Below are 22,547 nucleotides of genomic sequence, written 5' to 3'. Positions count from 1 at the left end.
CTAGGATGGCCAAGTTACTGATCACGTGATCACGGAGGTAAGCTTTACGGAAAGGGTGGCTGTCAAGCCCGGTACTACAGGGGAGTATTCCGTGTATGCGAGTGTACCCAGCTTATGCAAGGAGGGTTTCAATTCATTAGCCAGAAACAACATGTACAGATACAAATATGTGTTCGTCATTATTTGGCTTCAATCCCGGGGCAAAATCTATAAATCACAACTAGAACCATGACTAACCTTGATTTCTGTCGGATGTCAGCGAAGGTTTGAGTTGATAATAATCAAGATATAGCGGGTTACCTTCGAGGGGACCATGACCTTTGCTCAAAACAAAGGTAATCTCGAATGCAACGCGTTGTTTCGCATCTCTGGGTACGTTTTGTTTTGTCGGCGTAGTGTTCTGCAAATGCGGATAATCTTTTCGCGAACACCTGGTATCATCACTATATTTGAAAGTGATTCATAACCAGAAGCTCATGATACAGTCGGCCTTGTACAATCCACCCTGCTCTCAGCGGTTTTCTCAAGAATATTGAAAGGGTCTTGTACACCACACTGTACCTGCGTACTGAACTGTAGCACCCGTCTTTATAACGACGTTTGAAGACGGATTTTTATTTACAACATGTTTACCTGTAAGTTACGTCAGCTGTTATCTACAAACAATGACATAGGAATCTGACGTGTTGAGGAAAATAACCTCGGCACTAAGATTTATTTCAACCACGCGTCGCTCCAAAATGACCTTGGTCTTGGTAATCTGTTAAACAAAGTGTTTTCTGGCAGTTTACCTTATCTGTAGACTGAGCACAAGGGACAAAGGATACCTGAGGTTCAATCACCTCTCGGAGGACGATCACCTACAAACAAATCTACCGACGGATGTCCACATTAATTTCCCAATCTAAACAACCATGAAAGATACAAGCCCATCACTCTGACATCACAGTGAGCCACGGTAACAGTAATTGAGGCACAATTACACTGGGCGTCATTAACTATGGTGGAGAATAGTCTTCTTTGCTGCACCCCCCCCCCCCCCCTTTTAGCTAACACTTTTACATGATCCTCCCCCACCCTATATACATGTAACATTTTTTTCCATGACAAGCCCTTCCCTGTAAGAAATGACCGGTCAAATGTTCAGATATATGTCTTGTTTTATTTGAAAAAAAACACGATCAGCTATTTCTTAACGACCTTTACCATGCGCGGAAACACGAACAAACTACTCTTGATTTGAAGCCAACAAGCTGTGAATAGATCACGTGCGATCTTAAATTACTTTTGTTCTTTTTAATGTAGTGTTTATCTCAAGTAACGGGATATTTTAAATGTTCATGTATTCTATTGTGATCCCATTGCATGGACTTGCATGTATGAAGGTTAAAGAAGTGTGACTGTATGCTGAACAGCGAGGTATATAAACATCAAACTACGTCGATGGAAAAGTGGCATTGGGATTTCAGTGGAGATGCTCTTTTTGTGTTATCCGATATCATACGTGCATCATACTAGTATGTCGTATGTCTCTGCCTATCATATTCTTGCGTTAACTCACTGAAAACAACATCGCAGTCGTAGCTCAGGTCACTGTTTGCCATTGGGCAGTTGGGCCCAGAACAATATCATATTTGAACATTTCTGAACAACAAAATTGAACAACACCTATACAAAACATCTGGAGTGAACAACATCGCTACATATCATCTACGAACAACATCTCATTTGAACCACACATCCTTGCAACATATATGAGTAAATTCTGATCTAAGCAACATAGTCTCGAATATAGTCTCATCTGAACAACATCTAATATATACATTCTGATCTAAACAACATCTATGAATATAGCCTCATCTAAACAACATCTATAAATAAGGTCTGACCTACACAACATCAATGAAAAAAGTCTCATCAAGACAACATCTATGAATAAAGTCTGACCTACACAACATCTATGAATAAAGTCCAATCTAAACAACATCTATGAATAAAGTCTCATCTAAACAACGTCTATTAAAAAAAGTCTCATCTACACAACATCTATGAATAAGGTCTCATCTAGATAACATCTATGAATAAAGTCTGACCTAAACAACATCTATGAATATAGCCTCATCTAAACAACATCTATAAATAAAGTCTGACCTAAACAACATCTATTAACAAAGTATCATCTAAACAACATCTATGAATAAAGTGCCACCTAAACAACATCTATGAATATAGCCTCATCTAAACAACATCTATAAATAAGGTCTGACCTACACAACATCTATGAATAAAGTCTCATCAAGACAACATCTATAGTAGTATAGGTAATGATGGTTCTGGACCAATTCCACTGGAGCCAGATTCATATACCCATACCACCATTCCAGAGGGAATTTTTTATGCGTAAACGTTGATGCGATTCAACGATAGTCATGAGATTAAGTTAAATTGACTCTAGCTCACCACCACCTGGAGTCTATGATATAAATTTTTATAGGTAATGATGGTTCTGCCGCAACTCCACTGGAGCCGGATTCATATACCTATACCGCTACTACAGGGGTATTTTTTTATGCCAAAATGATTATGCGATTCAACGATAGTCATGAGATTAAGTTAAATTGGCTCTAGATCACCAATACCTGGGGCCAATCATTGCTTTAGATGAGCCTAAATGGTAATAAAAATATTCTTTATTATTTTTATCAATAAAGCGATATTCAACATTTGTATTAAGTTCTTCGTTCATTTTACTAGGAGACCAGACTATATAACTACACTCTTCCTGTAAATTGATAAGAAACAATTGATAACCATATTTGGTTATTTTGGCACAGAATAATTGACGCGCTTGTTGCCTCCCCTGTTCTATGAACTTTTTTTCTCGTCTTCGATAAAGAGCGGGAAAACTTACAATACCAAGGTATTTGTAATCGGAACACATTGAGACTGCGCGTAGGTGCTGAAAATGGTGATGATACCGTCGTAAAAGATAAGGCCATGGCCGACGCATTAGGTAACCGATTCTATATTCCCCTAGACTTTTAATTACTAGATTCCCAATGCCCTTTTATCAAGCATCCCTAGGTGATAGGTTAGAATACGAACTCACTTTTAATGACTACGTCAGAGTAATCAGAACTGGTGGTGAAGATGCTAGCTATTCCATTGACAATATCTCGCTGGAGTACGATATGATAACGGATCCCGAATTAGCCAGACAAATTCGTAACCATTATACAGGAAGTTTAGCCATTTTGTACGATCGCGTGCTGCGACACCGAAAGATCATGAGGGACAAAAAGGGTATGATGTGGAATATCAATCTAAACGTCCCCACGAGGTCGTTGAAGGGTATTTTAATGTTGTTCGAGGACCACTCGGATGCATTTAAAAGAAATACCGAGAAGTTCTACAATCCCAAGATTAAAAAAGTAGAATTTGACTATCGAGGGCGTTCCTAATCAACTATATAGCCAAGGAATGCTAGCGTATCACCAGTGGGATGAGACTAAAAACTTCCTTCTATAAAACGCTCCCCGGAAGTTAACGCGGTAGTGAAAGATCTGTCTCTCAGGAGTGTATCGATGGGTGAATACCTCACCACGAAGTACGCGCTATGGCTAGACATGCGAACAACGGACGATGACCAACTACACGGCAGTGGGAGGAGAATAGAAAATGCTAGCGAGTGTGTCACTATACAGATAACGAAGCTCCAGGAAACGGCTGGTAAATTAAACATATATTTATACGTGATTATGGATGCGCAACTTAATATACAGAATGGACGATTCGTGCAAGCAATCTATTAATAATCTTTTACCTAAAGATCCGCACTGCGCTATCGAATGCGGGCAAACGGGCTGCGGAAAAACAGCTTTTATATTAGATATTTTACAAAGTCATTATCGGGACGTTTTCGAACATATTATTATTCTGTGCCCGACTATAAGCGTTAATAAAACATACCTATCGAGAGATTGGGTAATGAATGACGACGGGGTACACAGAGTCGATCCGGGCGATCGTTTACAAGACTGTTTATGAGTATGTCACGAAAAATACAAAGGAGAATCAACCCTTTTCGTAATAGACGACTGCAGCGCGAGTAAAGAACTCACAAAAAAGAAAGATATGCTTTCGTATTTAGCATTCTCCGGACGGCATACTCAGCATAGCGTTTGGGTACTTACTCAAAAATACAACTCTGTCCTGAAAGCTCTCAGAGAGCAGACCAAATGGGTAGCACTCTTTCATTGCAAAGATCGAGATTCATTCGAGGAATGTTTACGTGAAAGTGACCTCATTTATAACAAGCTCGAACGAGATGAAGTCAGAAAACTGTTAGCGGCAACGAAGCACTGTAAACTCGTATTAAAAACCGATCAACCAGCTGCTTATGCAATTGCTTAGCAAAATTATAGCAAATCAAGCAAAAATGTAGCAAAATGTGGCAAAATGTAGCAAAATGTGGCAAAATGTAGCAAATTGAACATTAGTGATTAATATGACATAAAATGTGGTTCGAAATCCTCATTCTTTCGCAACAGTTCATTATTACAGGATGTATTGGATATGCCATATTATATTATGTTAGACTTAAATATCTCCTTAGGTATTACATTATGGAATGCGACGAACTTATCGAACAAATGCTCAAAGAATCTGATGCTGAAGTTGTTACAGATAAATCTTTAGATAAACATAGATAAAGACTCGCCGCTTTGGTAGCCGGTGGAAAATGTTCCCAATATTTGGGAGAAAATTATACCATCGAAAAAATTGATAACATGACCGACAAAGAAATTAAAAAACTAATTGCGCGTTATGAGTCTAGACTGGGAGCTACCATGACTAAAATGATAGGGTCGGCTATGTTACAACTATACACAGTCATAGCTAGTACGTTTCCTCTTTCCCGGCAGAACATCGCATGTATTTATGCGAATCTCTACAGAAAGACCCATTCATCGAACACGCTATAAGTGCAGTGAGCTGTGAGTTTTATCATAGATACGGAATGTTCTTAGCTCCGTTCACCACAGCTTTAATAACGGTTAGGTATTGTCAATTTAAACATACGTGCCCACTTAATAATAATGGAGACTCAACAGGTGACACCACAACAGATTGTGAAAACGCAACAACAAGTGAACGGAGAACAACAGATTGCGGAACAACGAGTGAATGAGGAACCACCACATGTGAATGAGAAAATACTAAAAGCTAGAGTGACAAAGAATCCTTTGAAAATAGCAGCTGGGAGGAAGGGAGGACTGGTGAGGAAAGCGAAATTAATAATTAATTCAAATATTAATCCGATTAAAACATGGGCACTAGTAGGAGTTGCTGGTATAGCGGCTGTATGTTTCTTTTATAAGACCAGAGAAGAGAAAACGTCACCCCCAATGCAACAACAAGTTCAATTAGAGGTAAGCCCCCATATAATGCTATAAGAAGCATGACTACTCCAGTTACAGACGGTAAAATGTTGGTAAACGCAACGTATCATTCAGCAGTGGTCACCGGCTTGGCCATTGGCTATGCCCGTATAGCTAAAATGATTACTAAAGCCACACCTCCAAAGCTAGCTTTTAATGGATTTGATATAGGTATGATGGTTCTGGATATTGGATTGGCTATGGCAACGAAAGATATGCTCATCAAACAAGGGCTTATCCTGGAAGACATAATGAAGTAATTAATTAAACATTTGAATATTTTATATTATTAAACATATGGCAACAATTGCAATGATGGTCGGTGGAGCTATTGTTAATGCTCTAGCTTTTTCGGGGAGTAATTTTTTATTTTCTAGTATGAGGGAATCAAATGCTAAAGAAGTTGAAGAGTAGCGTAAACGACATAACAATGCTTTAGAACAACTCCAAGCAGCTCAGTCACAATATATGCGGCAGAGAATGAAGAGATTAGATTTTATTCATGAAGAAATGCGTAAGGAAGGACATTCAATTCAAACGTTTAAGGATGTCGAATCTGCCATGCACGAATACTTCCTCGTTTATGGGAAAAAACTTGACCCAATACCGAGACCAACAATGAGTCAGTTTTATACACCGTCAGAGGCTCAAAAGAACCGTGAGGTCACATTTTTAATAATGGGGTTATCTGCTGTATTGATTTTCAGCTATACCATGACCTAGTCAGAGTGTTAGCTAATCTATAAATAGCGTTGGCTGACTGCCTCACCAGTGTAGATGTGATTTGCATTTAGAAAAATGATATGATAGATGTATAAACCATGAATCATTGCAGATTTACACTCATGGGTAAAAAAACTCTATGTAACCGACGCTGTGTTGAAATTTACTGCGGCATACACAATTATTACATCAGGCACGGAAACATAAACTATACGTGTTCTGTATGCGCGATAGGGGTCAAAGGTCGTTATTGTTTATGTAAGGAACACGGTGCTGATAGGGTCAGGAACCAGATTATTTATGCTAGGAAGAGAGATTACATCAATGAGAGGAATAGGTTGGGGAGAATACGTATTTAGATATATGAAAAACAACCAATTAGACATTTGTCTCATTTTGCATATACCATTCAACCACAATGGTTTTTGTCAGAGAGTTGAAGGCTATGGCAAAGCAAAGTGGTCTACGTGGATATTCTCGAATGAGAAAAGCTGAATTGATTACCTTACTTGGTTTGGAATACAACAAACCCCAGACTGTTAGAGAACTCAAAGCTCAAGCAAGAAACAGTGGGCTGAGATGTTATTCTCGAATGAGAAGAGCTGAATTGATCGCTTTACTAGATAATAATCAACCTGATGATGTTGATGTTGATATTCAACATAATGATGATGATAATGATGATATTGAAAATAATCAACTACAAGAATTAATATTTGTACCCATATCCGCCGGCGTTGGTAAATATCTAAGAGGTTGGAAGATGGATATTAATTCCAACATGGATGTTAACGATATTAAGCCCATCATATCGAGTAAAATTAACAAGGAGTTAGATGATTTACATAGTATAAAATACCAGCTGACGATTAAAATGTTGAGTAAAAGTAACACAGACGATAGCACCGAATATACCGAACCATATTTCCGTAGCAATCAAGAAGTTATAACCGAATCCGATACTATAAATGCATCATTAGATACATCAATTCAGAGGATACAGGAAACTTTAGAACGTTGGACTAATAGAGGTTCGGGTTGGGGTGTGGATAAAATCGATAGTTTATATTTAGATATGGCAAATTATATGCCCTTCAAAGGTGGATCTTATATAGATTTACCCCCGTATTATAAGAAGAAAAAAGCCATAACTAATGTAAAAAATAAATCCGATGACTGTTTAAGAATGATGATAAGATCTGCATTGTTCCCCATAGACAAGCATCCGGATAGACCTTCTAGCTATCCCCAAAACGATGGACTCAACTTCGATGGTATAGACGAACCTACACCAATATCACAAATTGATAAGGTGGAAAAGCAAATTAATTTAGCTATAAATGTTTTCGGACATTCTAAAGGAATTGTTGTACACAGGATAAGGTCCGCTCCGGAACATATCCCCAGAATCAATTCATTTCTGATCGAAAAAGATGGAAAATATCATTATACGTGGATAAAGAGTTTAAACAGGCTATTATACGATCAAACAAAACATGCTAGAAAGAAATATTTCTGCGAAAAATGCCTACATGGGTACAGCAGACAAGATCTATTAGAAGCGCATAAAGAAGACTGTAGAGGTGTTGGACAGACCGCTATCAGGATCGATATGCCTAAAGAGGGAAAAAATATATTAAAATTTGAACATTATTGTAATCAAATGCCAGTACCTTACGTAATTTACGCCGACTTCGAAGCGCTTATCAAACCCATAGAAAATACCAACCGAAGCAATCAAGATAGTTTTACGTACAAAACTCAAGAACATATTCCTTGTGGGTTTGGATATATCATTGTAAGGTATGATGGGAAAACAAACCCGCCCGTGATTTACAGAGGTCCCGATACAGCGGGAAAGTTCCTAGAATATCTACAAAATGAAGAGAGAATAATCAGGGAAAATTTATCGTGTAAGAAACCCATGTGTATGAGGAGGGATGATTGGAGGGCCTACAAGAAGTCAACGAGTTGTCACGTTTGTAATAAACCCCTGGATGGGGATTCCGTAAGAGATCATTGCCACGTCACGGGTAATTATCGGGGAGCCGCGCATAGCGAGTGTAACTTGAAACTAAAAATGAACTCTCAAACAATACCCATCCCCGTTGTGTTTCACAACCTTAGGGGATACGATTCACATCTCATTATGCAAGCTTCCCAAAGACCGACGGCGGTTTAACGTGCATTCCTAACAATATGGAAAAATACATATCGTTCTCGTTGACTAAACCTATACATTATAGGGACAAGGATGGGAAATCTAGAATAAAGCAAAGTAATGGGCTTAGATTCATATACTCTGTACAGTTTCTGTTATCTTCCCTGGACAATTTAGCTAATGTGAACAATCCCGATGACTTTGCAATAACAAATCAATATACAGATAAGATAACTCGTCATTTGTTGCTGAGAAAAGGTGTATATCCTTACGAATATATGGATGATTGGTCTAGATTCAAAGAAACTGAATTACTACCCCTTGAATCATTCTATAGTAACTTAACAGAATCTCAAATAACAGATGCCGATTATGAACACGCTCTGACAGTGTGGGATAAATTAGGTTGTAAGAATTTAGGCGATTATCACGATCTGTACTTAAAAACCAATGTACTGTTACTCGTCGATATATTCGAGATATTTAGAAAGACAAGTTTAAAACATTATGGCTTGGACCCGGCATGGTACTATTCCAGTCCCAGACTATCGTGGGATGCATTGTTGAAGAAGACGGATTACGATATGCACTTGTTTATTGAGAAAGGATTAAGAGGGGGTATATCGATGGCAGCGAAAAGGTATTCTAAGGCTAATAATAAATTAGTGGAAGGATACGATCTGAGTAAACCCGACACGCATATATTATATCTCGACGCCAACAATTTGTACGGATGGGCTATGAGTCAACCTTTACCCACGGGTGGTTTTGAGTGGGTCGATGAGAATGATATCAATGTGTATGATGCTAATAAAGGGTACATACTAGAAGTTGACTTGGAATATCCAAGTTCGTTACATAAAGACCATAACAGTTATCCGCTAGCTCCCGAAAGATTAATGGTTAATAAAGATTGGATGTCGGAATATCAACGCTCCTTGATGGGTAATAGTAGGTTAGCTAACGTAGAAAAACTCGTACCAAATTTGATGGATAAGACAAAATATATAGTTCACTACAGAAATCTCCAGTTGTATCTATCGTTAGGTATGAAACTTAAGAAAATACACAGAGTTCTAAAGTTTGAACAAAGCCCTTGGATGGAGCCCTATATAAGGTTGAACACAGATTTAAGAAAGATAGCTACCAGCGATTTCGAAAAGAATCTGTATAAGCTCATGAATAACTCAGTATTTGGTAAAACTATGGAGAATCTAAGGAAGCCTGTTGATGTTAAATTAGTCAAATCTAATAAGGAAGAAAGACTCAGGAAACTTATAGCCAGTCCGGCTTTTAACAGAAGCAAGATATTCGATAACGACTTAGCCGCGTTGCATATGCAGAAGAGTAATATAAAATTCAACAGACCGGTGTACGTCGGTATGAGTATTCTCGACTTGTCAAAGTACTTAATGTATGATTTTTATTACACCGAACTTAAGAAGCAATACGGCGATAGATGCGAGGTGTTATATACCGACACAGATTCTTTGTTGATGGAAATACAAACCGAGGATGTGTATAAAGATATGGCAGAAAAAATAGATATGTACGACACGAGCGATTACCCAAAAGATAATCCACTGCACAGCATACTAAATAAAAAGGTGTTAGGTAAGATGAAGGATGAATGTGCTGGGACTCCTATAGCAGAGTATGTAGGATTGAGACCTAAGATGTATTTTATAAAAAAGTCCGTTAATGGGGAGATAAGAAAAGCTAAGGGCGTTTAGAAGTAAGGGTGAAAAAGCATATCAAACACGAACAGTATAAAGAATCATTATTCAACGGTAGAACTTTCAAACACGAAATGAACTCTTTAAGAAGTTACAATCATAGGATATATGGATTAAGAATGAACAAGACATCATTATCCCCCTTAGATACAAAAAGATGGATTGATAATGATGGTGTAACTACCTATGCTTATGGTTATGGTGGTAATACCGTACCGTCGGGAACTATGAACAACTCTTCTCGTACAAATGCCCTATATGGGATCGGTTGCGCGACGTAGGCCTCCTTCGAGTTCACCGGGCTGGTATAAATATCTTACCCTTACTCTATCCGGAAGTTTTCGTTCTTTGCCTCTCCTCAGTGCTGAAGATTCGGAAGTCACGGATTTCATTTTAATCGCATCGGATGGTTTCTTCCCTATTAATCTCGTTACTTCATTATTCAGCGCTGATACAACGGCTGATAATCGTGTCACCCATTCGGTTGATCTCAATCGTTCCGATTTCATTTCGATCCCATACTGATAGCCAAACAAACGTTTCGCTAATGTCCTGTTAAATCTTTCGACGATAGCTTGAGTGCGGTGGGCCTCTCTTTCATCACGCCTGATTTCGACATCGTGCTTTGTTAACAGTTTAGTTATCGATCCCATAAACTCGCGACCAGGATCTACTTGAAATAGCTTTGGTATAGGTATATGAATCTGGCTCCAGTGGAAGTGGTCCAGAACCATCATTACCTATACTACTTCTATGAATAAAGTCTGACCTAAACAACATGTATTAACAAAGTATCATCTAAACAACATCTATGAATAAAGTCTTACCTAAACAACATGTATTAACAAAGTATCATCTAAACAACATCTATGAATGAAGTCTTACCTAAACAACGTCTATGAATAAAGTCTGACCTACATAACATCTATGAATTACATCTATAGATAAAGTCTGACCTAAACAACAGCTATGAATAAAGTCTCATCTAAACAAATTTTATGAATAAAGTCTGACCTAAACAATATCTCTGAACAAATTTGAACTACAAACAACATACTTTAACAACTTTTGATATAAACAACTTTTATGAAAAAAACATCTGATAAAAATAATATCTCTGAACAACATACGATCTGAACAACATCTGTTAACAACATCCGATCTGAATAACATCTCATCTAAACAACATTTTCGAACATCTGACCTAATATCACCTCTGACAAACATTTCTTGACAACTTCATATCTAAACAACATCTCTGGGCACTAACGTCTTTGAAGAACGTCTGCTTTAAAAATATCTCGTCCGAGTACTGAATACATTACTTCTGAAACCTTGGTTTCTGGCGCATCAAGGTTATTCAATAGATTCTCTATCATCCATGGTGAAGTTACTTGTTACACACAGTTGCACGGCGTTTCATATAATTTTCGATTCTAATCATAGCTGTGTCAGGTACAGTGAGGTGAGGTGAAATGGGGCTTAACGTCGCGTCCAAGATTATTGCACTTATATAGCGACGCGCATGCACGTGTGTGTGTGTGTGTGTGTGTGTGTGTGTGTGTGTGTGTGTGTGTGTGTGTGTGTGTGTGTGTGTGTGTGTGTGTGTGTGTGTGCGCGCGCGCGCGTGTGTGTGTGTGTGTTTGTACTAGTCCGGACTGATTTATAGTGCTAGCCCACTGAGATACCATGCCGCAGTTAAACATGAATACACCACTCAGACACAGTATACTGACTCCGAGCCGACCAGTCCTTGTTTTAGCCCCTTAATGCCGATCGCTAGATAGGGTTACAACACGTACCATCTTTTAACGTCTTTTGGCACCTCTAGACCACGGAGGCGGTGTAGTGAGTGAGTGAGTATAGTTTTACGCCGCTTTTAGCAATATTCCAGCAATATCACGGCGGGGGACACCAGAAATGGGCTTCACACATTACGGAGGCGGTGTAAGGCACAGTGATTGAGTGGATTGCGTTTGAAGCCGTTTTGAACAGTATTCCAGTTATATCGCGGCGTATCAGTTTAATATGGGAGGAAAGCCCGAAGTGATGCAGGTCTTAGACGTTTACCACGGGCACGCGTACGGTGCTGATAAACCTATAAACATAATCGGTGTGAACCCGGATTCGAACCAACAATCGTAGTTTTTTGGCGTGTCATAGGGACGCAGATCTGCATAGCGAATTGCGGTGCCTTAGACGACTGAAGCCACCGTGTCTGTAAGATATAGTACATCGCAGTATGGTAATTTGTGTGTTTCAGCTTGCAAACGATTTATGAAAATAATCATTAAATTTTATAAAATAAGTATAGATAAATATTCACAAATTCAATTTGAATGCTCGTTAGATTAACATCTCTTTATTTATATTTGGTTGAACGGTGAGGTGAGGTGAAATGGGGTTTAACGTCGCGTCCAAGATTATTGCACTTATATAGCGACGTGCATGTACGTTTGTGTGCTTGTGTGGCTGCTTGTACTAGTCCGGACTAATGCCGATTTAAATGTATAGTGCTAGCTCACTGAGATACCATGCCGCAGTTTAACATGAATACCCTATTCAGACACAGTATACTGACTCCGAGCTGACCAGTCCTTGTTTTAGCCCCTTAATGCCGATCGCTAGACAGGGTAACAATAAGTACCATCTTTTAACGTCTCTTGGTATGACGCGGTCGGGGATCGAACCCCGGAAGATCCGCTCTCCGGGCGGACGCTCTACCACTAGACCACGGAGGCGGTTTTGGTTGAACGGAGTGAAAATGTTCAAAACAATCTATCGGTTTAACTTATGTATAATGTTTCTTAAAAACTGAACTGAACAATGCAAAACTTATGTTTAAAGTTGTTTCACTTGAAGCTGAAGCTACTATTAACGCCTCAGACCTGCGTGTTCTTGCACTGTTTCACAGAAACATACGAAACGCATCTGCAAACGTTTCTATGGCAACCATGCTGAAATGCTCGCTTATGACGGCATGCCATTAAGGAATCACTGACGAGTGATCACACTGTGCGCGTCTAGTTGAAGCCCCTGCGTGATATACTTAAACTGTACATCGTCACCTTATTGTTTAATTTGTTTACAGGTCGCACGACAGGCAACATACACTTTCTTGTTTATGTAAATTGTGTGAATGGCGGGTGCTGCCGATGGGGTAGGACATGCTTACCCTTTTCGCGAACACCTGGTGTCCATTCATTTATTTCAGTAATCCATTCTTATAATTTTAATTACTGGCATGGTACGTGGCATACTATCACAATGTGTGATATACAATAAGTCATGGTACATGGCATACTATCACAATGTGTGATATACAATAAGTCATGGTACGTGGCATACTATCACAATGTGTGATATACAATAAGTCATGGTACATGGCATACTATCACAATGTGTGATATACAATAAGTCATGGTACATGGCATACTATCACAATGTGCGATATACAATAAGTCATGGTACGTGGCATACTATCACAATGTGTGATATACAATAAGTCATGGTACATGGCATACTATCACAATGTGTGATATACAATAAGTCATGGTACATGGCATACTATCACAATGTGTGATATACAATAAGTCATGGTACGTGGCATACTATCACAATGTGTGATATACAATAAGTCATGGTACGTGGCATACTATCACAATGTGTGATATACAATAAGTCATGGTACATGGCATACTATCACAATGTGTGATATACAATAAGTCATGGTACGTGGCATACTATCACAATGTGTGATATACAATAAGTCATGGTACATGGCATACTATCACAATGTGTGATATACAATAAGTCATGGTACATGGCATACTATCACAATGTGTGATATACAATAAGTCATGGTACGTGGCATACTATCACAATGTGTGATATACAATAAGTCATGGTACGTGGCATACTATCACAATGTGTGATATACAATAAGTCATGGTACATGGCATACTATCACAATGTGTGATATACAATAAGTCATGGTACGTGGCATACTATCACAATGTGTGATATACAATAAGTCATGGTACGTGGCATACTATCACAATGTGTGATATACAATAAGTCATGGTACGTGGCATACTATCACAATGTGTGATATACAATAAGTCATGGTACATGGCATACTATCACAATGTGTGATATACAATAAGTCATGGTACGTGGCATACTATCACAATGTGTGATATACAATAAGTCATGGTACGTGGCATACTATCACAATGTGTGATATACAATAAGTCATGGTACGTGGCATACTATCACAATGTGTGATATACAATAAGTCATGGTACATGGCATACTATCACAATGTGTGATATACAATAAGTCATGGTACGTGGCATGCTATGCCAATGCGTGATATATACTAAGACACTGTAAGTGATATACTAAGACATGGTACGTGACATGCTATGCCAATGCGTGATATATACTAAGACACTGTGAGTGATATACTAAGACATAGTACGTGACATGCTATGACAGTGCATGATATATACAAATGTGAGTGAGTGAGTATGGTTTTGCGCCGCTTTTAGCAATATTCCAGTAATATCACGGCGGAGGACACCACAAATAGGCTCACACATTGTACCCATGTCGGGGATCGAACACGGGTCTTCGGTGTGACGAGCGAACGCTTTAACCACTGGGCTACAAGGCCGCCCCTGATAAATACTAAGACACAGCCTGCACAATGATCCCTGATGGCATTTCGGGTTAAAACAGATACCCAACAAGCAATGCTAATGGTAGGCAGCGGCTGATGGATCGGGTGGTCAGGCTGGGTGACTTGGTTGATTGCGTGTCAGTGTACCCCGACGATGTTGATCTTTGCTCATAGCATCGATCACTGGGTTCTCTGGTCCAGATTCGATTTTATTTAAAGGCCGCAGCCATAAAGCTTGTAAGTTGCTGATTGTCGCGTTAAACAACAAACAGCCAAAGACACCGTAAGTGTTACAGTAAAATACACACGCCACTCGTTCATTGTTGAATACGGCGTAAAACAACAATCACTCATCCGCCATCTATGTTCTTGTCCCCTGATTAATTGGAGATGGTATAGATTTCTGCAAACAACGTTTTTGTTGCCAAAAGCGCTTGCAAGGATTTCAATCCGTCGGGAGCATTCGTCACCACTCGCATCTTTCTGTAACTTCCAAGTTGTGTGTCCGGAATGGCACCAGTTGCTCACAAATGGGGCTGGAAGTGCAAACACACTCACAACGTCCTTCACACTAAGGCTACGACCTGGAAATCAAGTAGGATAACTCATCCCGGTTAAGGAGCCTACACACGTGTCAACTCCTGAATCAGCTGATCAGGGGGCTACTCTCACACGCAGTCTGACTTCGCTGAAGATGTTCTACAGCAGCTGTTCATGTGTAATGACTCGGGAGGTCGTCAGAACAGTGACAAGAGCTTTTAGAACTGGCAAATGTTCACTCCTTGAATACAACTTGAAGAAGCGTGATGGTATTTAGTGCGTTAAACTTGAGACGTGTAATTTTGGCGTTATATATGATGTCGGGTGAAAATCACCCACACATTCTGTAATTATATTCAATAACGTTAATGAATCAGGTCAAGATTTCCGAACAATGAATGAAAAAAATGATATTTAGTAAATGTATTTACTAACATGAATGAAGTTACCGAATGTCCTTATTCAAACTGTAATTTGGCGATTCATAGGGTGAATTGTGACTTGGGTTGAGTGATTGTGTGAGTGGGTATGGTTTAAGGCCGCTTTCAGCAATATCCAGCAATATGACGGCGGGGTACACCAGAAATGGGCTGACTTGGGTTGATGGTAATGTTGAAATAAACAGAAAGAAGTATACATCCATGTTGGATAGTGGTGTAGTCGCCACGGGTATCATAGTTGTATTTTGGACGTTAAGAACGCAGTGTTTCTGCGACTCTGTTACACCTATAGTGTTTTGGGTTTTTTTAAAAGTCTATATCAGTTGTAATAACGGCGTTCTAGGAAAGCGAACAGTGATGCCTACCGTCGATGTTCCCCACTCTTGGGAACCGCAGATTGTTGCTGACAGCCCAAGGTTCATATACGAAGCGGGTCTGAAAATGACCAAAAACTCAGATCACAATTGAGCGAATCACGACCAGCGTATTATCAGGAGTATTATCCTTGAGTATTATACTTTGTTTGATACCATCATTCTCACCAGTTTTCAGGTTTCATCAGTCAACGGTTCGCGTCACTGTCTTATTTGCTTCCACAAGAAGCTGAAGCACTGAGGCGACATGAACAACTCACTCACTCACTCACTCACTCATCTGTCGGTATTTTCGCTATCTATGTCATTTAGTATTTATGGCCCTACCAATAGACTATCGTCAGAGAGGCGTCGCTCGCACGAGGTATCAAGTATTGCTTTACGCCGTTAATACATGTCACTCGACAGATTTTAGGCAACTAATTCAGGTCGAATCTTTTTAGTTTATTTTCATTTTTTTGTCGCAAACATACTAGGGATTATTGTGTTGATATATTTCAATTCAGACACACATTAAAACTAATATTGTCATCAAACATTTGCAGCATACCTTTTACTCAACATGTCACCACAAAACAAGGTAGAAATCTATACATGCATTTAAGTTGAATTGAATTTTATTATTTTTTACATGTGAAATCATTTTGAAATTTGAAATTCAAAACATGTTTATTTCAGTTCGATTTCAATTTCATTCTGAATCACACGTGTACACAGTTTATCTCCCCTTGCCTAATCATCCAGTAATGTCAGCCTATGAAATGTACCAGTTCATTAACACGTCATGTGGACAAGGCCAGTATAGATCATGGAACAGGTATAGCGTCTTTTGCACGTTTCCGTGAGCGGTAGGTGTGCATAGGAATCCTTATCAACAACGCGTTGGTATTTGCTGTCTGAAATAGGCACTCGAGGACAAACTGTAATTGAATTGTTTATATTTTCTTATAGTAAACATGTCTGTCAATGTCAAGGAATGCTGAGCCATATGAAGGAAATAGTTGCGTATTTCAATTATACACTTCAATCACAAATTCACTTTCACACATTTATTAAAGGGGAAGTGTACACGCAAAAATCACTTTCTTTCTTTTTCTAAACAAAACGCAATTTTAGAATTAGTTAATATCTGTGTTTGAAAATGTAAACTCATTTTTTTCACAGTGAAAGTAGGAAGCTCACAATAGTGTGAAAATGATATGCCGTTATGAGGCCTTCGTTTTTCGAGCTAAACAGGCCTGAGTTATCCCCCTTAGATTATGACGTAATTGGTGCCAATTCAACTGGATCCCTGTCTATTCTCAACGCAAAAGATATCAAGTACCAGTTTTCGGTAAAACAACATGGCCTACGACACACTCCGGCGCAGTGGTGACTCAGCATAACACTATGCTGGCTGGCATCTGAGACGCTAGAATCACACAGCTGTACCTACACCACGTGAAGCGGCTCTAACATAGCATGATGACGTCATAATGTTTATCAATTGGCACCAATGACGTCATATTGCAAGGGGCATAAGCCATGGTGTTTTTGTTATGAAAATAGAACACTTAGTAAATGTGAAAAATATAAATCGTTTTAATGCAAAACATATGTTAATTAATTGTGATATTTTTATATTTTTGTCTATGACACTACTAGGTTAACACTTTTAATGTGGAAAAAGTACAAGAAAAATAGGTTCATTTCCGTGTGAACTTGCCCTTTAAGGCTGATTTGAAATTAAAATTAACGATAAATACACGCATGGGGGGGGGGGGGGGGGGGGGGGGGGGGGGGGTGTGCAGAAATGACTTCCTGGATAAAAAGAAGTCGACCCAGTGAATGGAAATGACACGGACAACACTGGGGTGAAATGGAGCGTTCATGTCACGTTTGAGTGAATCGGTTGATGTTGTTTTACGCCGCAACAATCAATTCAAAACCAATACGTGATGTGTTCATATATGTCATATAATTGTTCTATTGTCGTCGTGGTCCTTCTTGTTGTTTACGCCCAAAGGAATATGTAATCGAAACTGATTATTCTCTGGCGATGAAATATTGTTAGGTCAGCGTACAGTTCTATCCTCTTATTCAATGTATGTTTAAATATAAATATAACTGTAAATCAAAATAATTAAGATTTTGATGCTTGTTACAGATATTAAATGTTTTACCTTGTTTCTTGTTCTAATTATAAGTGATATAATCAGTGATGTGCCCAGGATGCATCTATTCTAACGGGGTCAGCCATGTCTGTGTAACAATGTGGCATACAAGCTAGGCTTCGCATCTCCAACTATGGTTGTGCGACTTCCAGGTGTTACGAACGCGTGATGCGTTAAAATAAATTATTTTACTCCCTCTAATAAAATCAGCTTTTGAACAAGCTTAGTGGCAAATAATATTAGCGCAATTCAGACATTGCTCTCATTATTGGAATACCTGTCGGCCAAAAGTAATCACAGGTCCATTTTCTCGAAATAGTTTCCCATTGTAATTACCAAGGTATTGCAACATGTCTTCCCATTACCCCGGCCATTGTCAGAATAGAACGATGTGACGAGACCGCTACATTGGAATCGCAAAGATTGGGGACACTCCTCTAGCTCGAGGCATTCAGCCTCCAGTGCCATGTCTAGCTTTGCCGTTCTCATAATATTTATAGTTGGAAAGGTTATATTTTGGTTCTAGTCCGAGCAGGTTGAGATAATAATAATGATGTATTTCCGGATTTCAAGCTGAGTTTCCATAATTAAGTTAGTTAATGGTGATTTCTACATGTGGAATTGCTTCACTGAGGCAACATGTCTGAAATCATCTTCGGAATAGCCCTAGATATCGATTTGTGTTATATGATTGAATGATTGCACGGCTGATACATGTTCTTACTTTCAGTTGCATTGTTTCAAATAATACTCTTTTCACTTTTCTTTAACAGATGAATATTGATGGAATATTGGTACCTAATGGTTTATAACACGCGTTTCGTTATTTCTAAAAAATAAATGTATTGAATAAAAGGTTATACATGTATATTACATTATACGACCTTGATGTTTGAATGATTACAATTCTAGGAGGTTTGTTCTGACACTCGGTGTATATGTAATCATGCTTAAAATGATGTCCGATGCAATTCTCTATTTTAACTTTGCCATATGTTCGTATGGTTTTTCAGGTGAACAATTGACTTGCCTTAGCGTGTGTCTGTGACGCGGGCTACCGGTGGGGCTAGACACGCGCACCTTTTTGCGAACACCTGGTATCATAACTACTTGATCGTGATTCAGAAACACATGCTCGGAATCGTACAATGGAATTTGTTTTAATAGAAATTTCTGATGATTATGAAAATGGTTTTGTCGTTTTACTACAATTTAAAACATAAACACATCTTGCTAAAAACACGGAATGTCTAATAGAGTGAGACCCGGTTAACCCAGACCTATACAGCTCACTGTGACTTCGTCTCAAACTCAAACGGCCAGATACGAAGTCGTGGGTTCGTAGATATATCGATTTGATTTCATTCAAACGTTCCAAGGGGCCGTAGGTGGCTCCGTCGTCTGAGGCGCCGCGATTCGCTGTGCAGAGTTGCGTCTCTTGGGCACGCCAGAAACCTATGATTGTGGGTTCGAGTCCCGGTTCGCCCCGATTATGTTTCAAGGTTTGTCCGCACCATACCCGTGCTCGTGGGTTTTACCGAAGCGGTGATTGTCTGAGACCTGCTTCTCTTCCGGCTTTTCTCCCACATTAAGCTAACACGCCGTGATATAACTGGAATACTGTTAAAAGCGGAGTTAAACCCAACTCACTCACTCAAACGTCCAAAGCAATGTAAACTGAACAAAGGAGCAAGGATATAACAGGATGTCCGTACAAACTACATGCAGTGGAGGTCATCCAGTCATCAGTGTCGACTCCAGTGAAAGTCGAAAAAACATATCTCCCTATCTCGAAGGATCTTGTATTGTGATTGAAGACTGAAGGATATATTTTGTCAACAGTGGCACCAAAGTATTTCTGAATCACTTTATCTTAGCAATTACAGCAAAGTAAAATCATTGTTACAAACTGAAATATATTTAACTTGTTTCAATGATAAAAGTTTAATCCGAGCTTATTGTAAAATGTAAATATATGTCGCAGGTCCAAAGACGATTGTATTGTGAACTCTATTTGTACAAACTGTTCATCCGGAGAAGTAGAGGATGAATACCATGTCCTACTTATATGTGAAACGTATTCCCATTTAAGGTATAAATTACTCCCCATGATATGATCCACGCTGTTTCTGTATTCTTAAAACATGTCTTTATAATGAGGAATGTGTAACTTGATTCAAAATCTAATCATGTACATCACGTGACAAATGTTAATATCCAATCTGCATTGTACTATGGGGCTCGATGCCTAAATTACTGAATAAACTGTCTGTCTGTATTGTGATTAAAATAACGCGTGGGCAGCAGATAATCCATGTCCCTCCTCGCTGTCCAGCTTGACACAGGGCAGTATCATGTAAATGTAAACAAACATGTGGTGCTTAGCCAATAGAGAAACTACATGTGTCCAAAGTTTGCACCACAAACAAACTTTAACCTTGAAAAAGTCCTGTCTAATGGGCTGTGACCGGCTTCAGTTGCAAACAGGACCAAACTATGCAGTGGCAGAGCTGTGGCAGGGGTACATTGCTGGAGTTCCACTTATTTCCTGCGATGTTCATACTGTTAGCTGCAGCCTTGTTGTGCTGGACAAGTGAGTGGGAGAACGTGGAGAAGTGAAGACGCTTACAGCACAGTTTCACACTCCTGTGTGATATATTAGTGGGTTTTACGTCGGCGTATAGTGTCAGCTGTGTTTTTCTTGCACTGACAGAAATCAGTTCTAGTCGGACCTAGCCGGTTTGTGCAAGCAGGCATCGTATTGATGTCAGTCACGGTGACCTAACTCATACGACTGAGAGGCAAATCAGCACAGTACTTCGATTTTACCTTGCTTCATTCACATTTTCATCCTAAATGAGAACGGGACTCGGCGATAACTTCAAAACTGTTTACATCAGAAATGCGCCCTATAACATCAACGTATTGAAGATTTGCCCGTGTTTGCATGTATATTAATCACGGGGTATGCGTCATCACAAACAGTTGATACATGTGGAAACTATTCTGAATGTACGTTAACAAAATATTTACCACCTTAAACAATGTTATCATGTGCAAATCGTTTTGTTCTTCTATCCGTCTTACAGTTTTCTAAGCCTGGATGCGTTGTGACAAATGTATGTGACGCGTACGAGGTGAATGAACTCTGAAAGTTTGGGTGTTGATTTCATGAGCTGCGCAACATATGTAGATGACAGTAGCAGCTTTTTTCTCACCTAGTGTATTACACATGCACTGGGCTGTATATATTACACGTTTTTCATGTGCATGTGTACTATTACATTAGGATGTGTGTGGTATGCACGTGTTTGTTTGTGTCTATATATGCACGTGTATTTAGGTGTACTTGGCATACACATGTTCGTGGATGTATATGTGTACATATGGTACATATAGTATGCACGGTTTTGTCCCATTTGTTACGGAGAATAAATACACGGTTTAACTGCTACAGAAGTCCAGTCGATCCGGGAGTAGGGGGTGGGGGTGGGGTGGGGGTGGGGTGGGTGGCCCAGTTGTCTAAGGCGCCGCGATTCGATGTGCAGTGTGCAGAGTTGCGTACCTTGGACACGCCAGAAACCTATCATTATGGGTTCGAATCCCGGTTCGGCCCGATTATGTTTCTAGGTTTGTCAGCACCATGCCCGTGCTCGTGGGTTTCATCGAAACGGTAAACGTCTGAGACCTGCATCACTTCGGGCTTTCCTCCCACATTAAGCTGGCACGCCGTGATATAACTGGAATACTGTTAAAAGCTCACTCACTCACTCACTCACTCCTGTGCCAGGTGAGAGGGAGGTCACAAGTACAGTCATTCCTGACCTATGTTGTTTCAAGGTGTGAGAAAGGAGCATTGTCTCTTTATTGTTTCATAGCAAAAGTAAATGCATAATATTTTTGTTCATGAACAAAAACAATCAGTTTACGCTGTGTGCCTCACTTCTTAGCTGCTGGTTGTATCGTCTGTTCTTTCCGCGTACATTGCCAGTAACAGCTATTTTGGTTTGCAAATTACGGTTACTGGCTCCTTTATTGCAACAATTCAACATCTCTGCAGTTTTATTGCAACTATAGAGCCACTGCAATGGATTCATCGGCCGTGTTTGATGACTGGACTCTTGTTGATGTGCAGACACCCGGTAAACACTTAGCTACGACCGTGGCCTTGACAATAGCAAGTTAACCCTTTCACTGCCACAAGCCCTTGTTCATACATACGCAATATAGTCACGGCGTAGTTACATGATGCTATTACGTAGTGTAACAGTAGTAGTAGTAGTAGTAGTAGTAGT

Source organism: Haliotis rufescens, unplaced genomic scaffold, assembly GCF_023055435.1.
Source record: "Haliotis rufescens isolate VD_foot unplaced genomic scaffold, xgHalRufe1.0.p SCAF_3, whole genome shotgun sequence".
Lineage (NCBI taxonomy): Eukaryota > Metazoa > Mollusca > Gastropoda > Lepetellida > Haliotidae > Haliotis > Haliotis rufescens.
Note: the sequence above shows the minus strand (reverse complement) of the source record.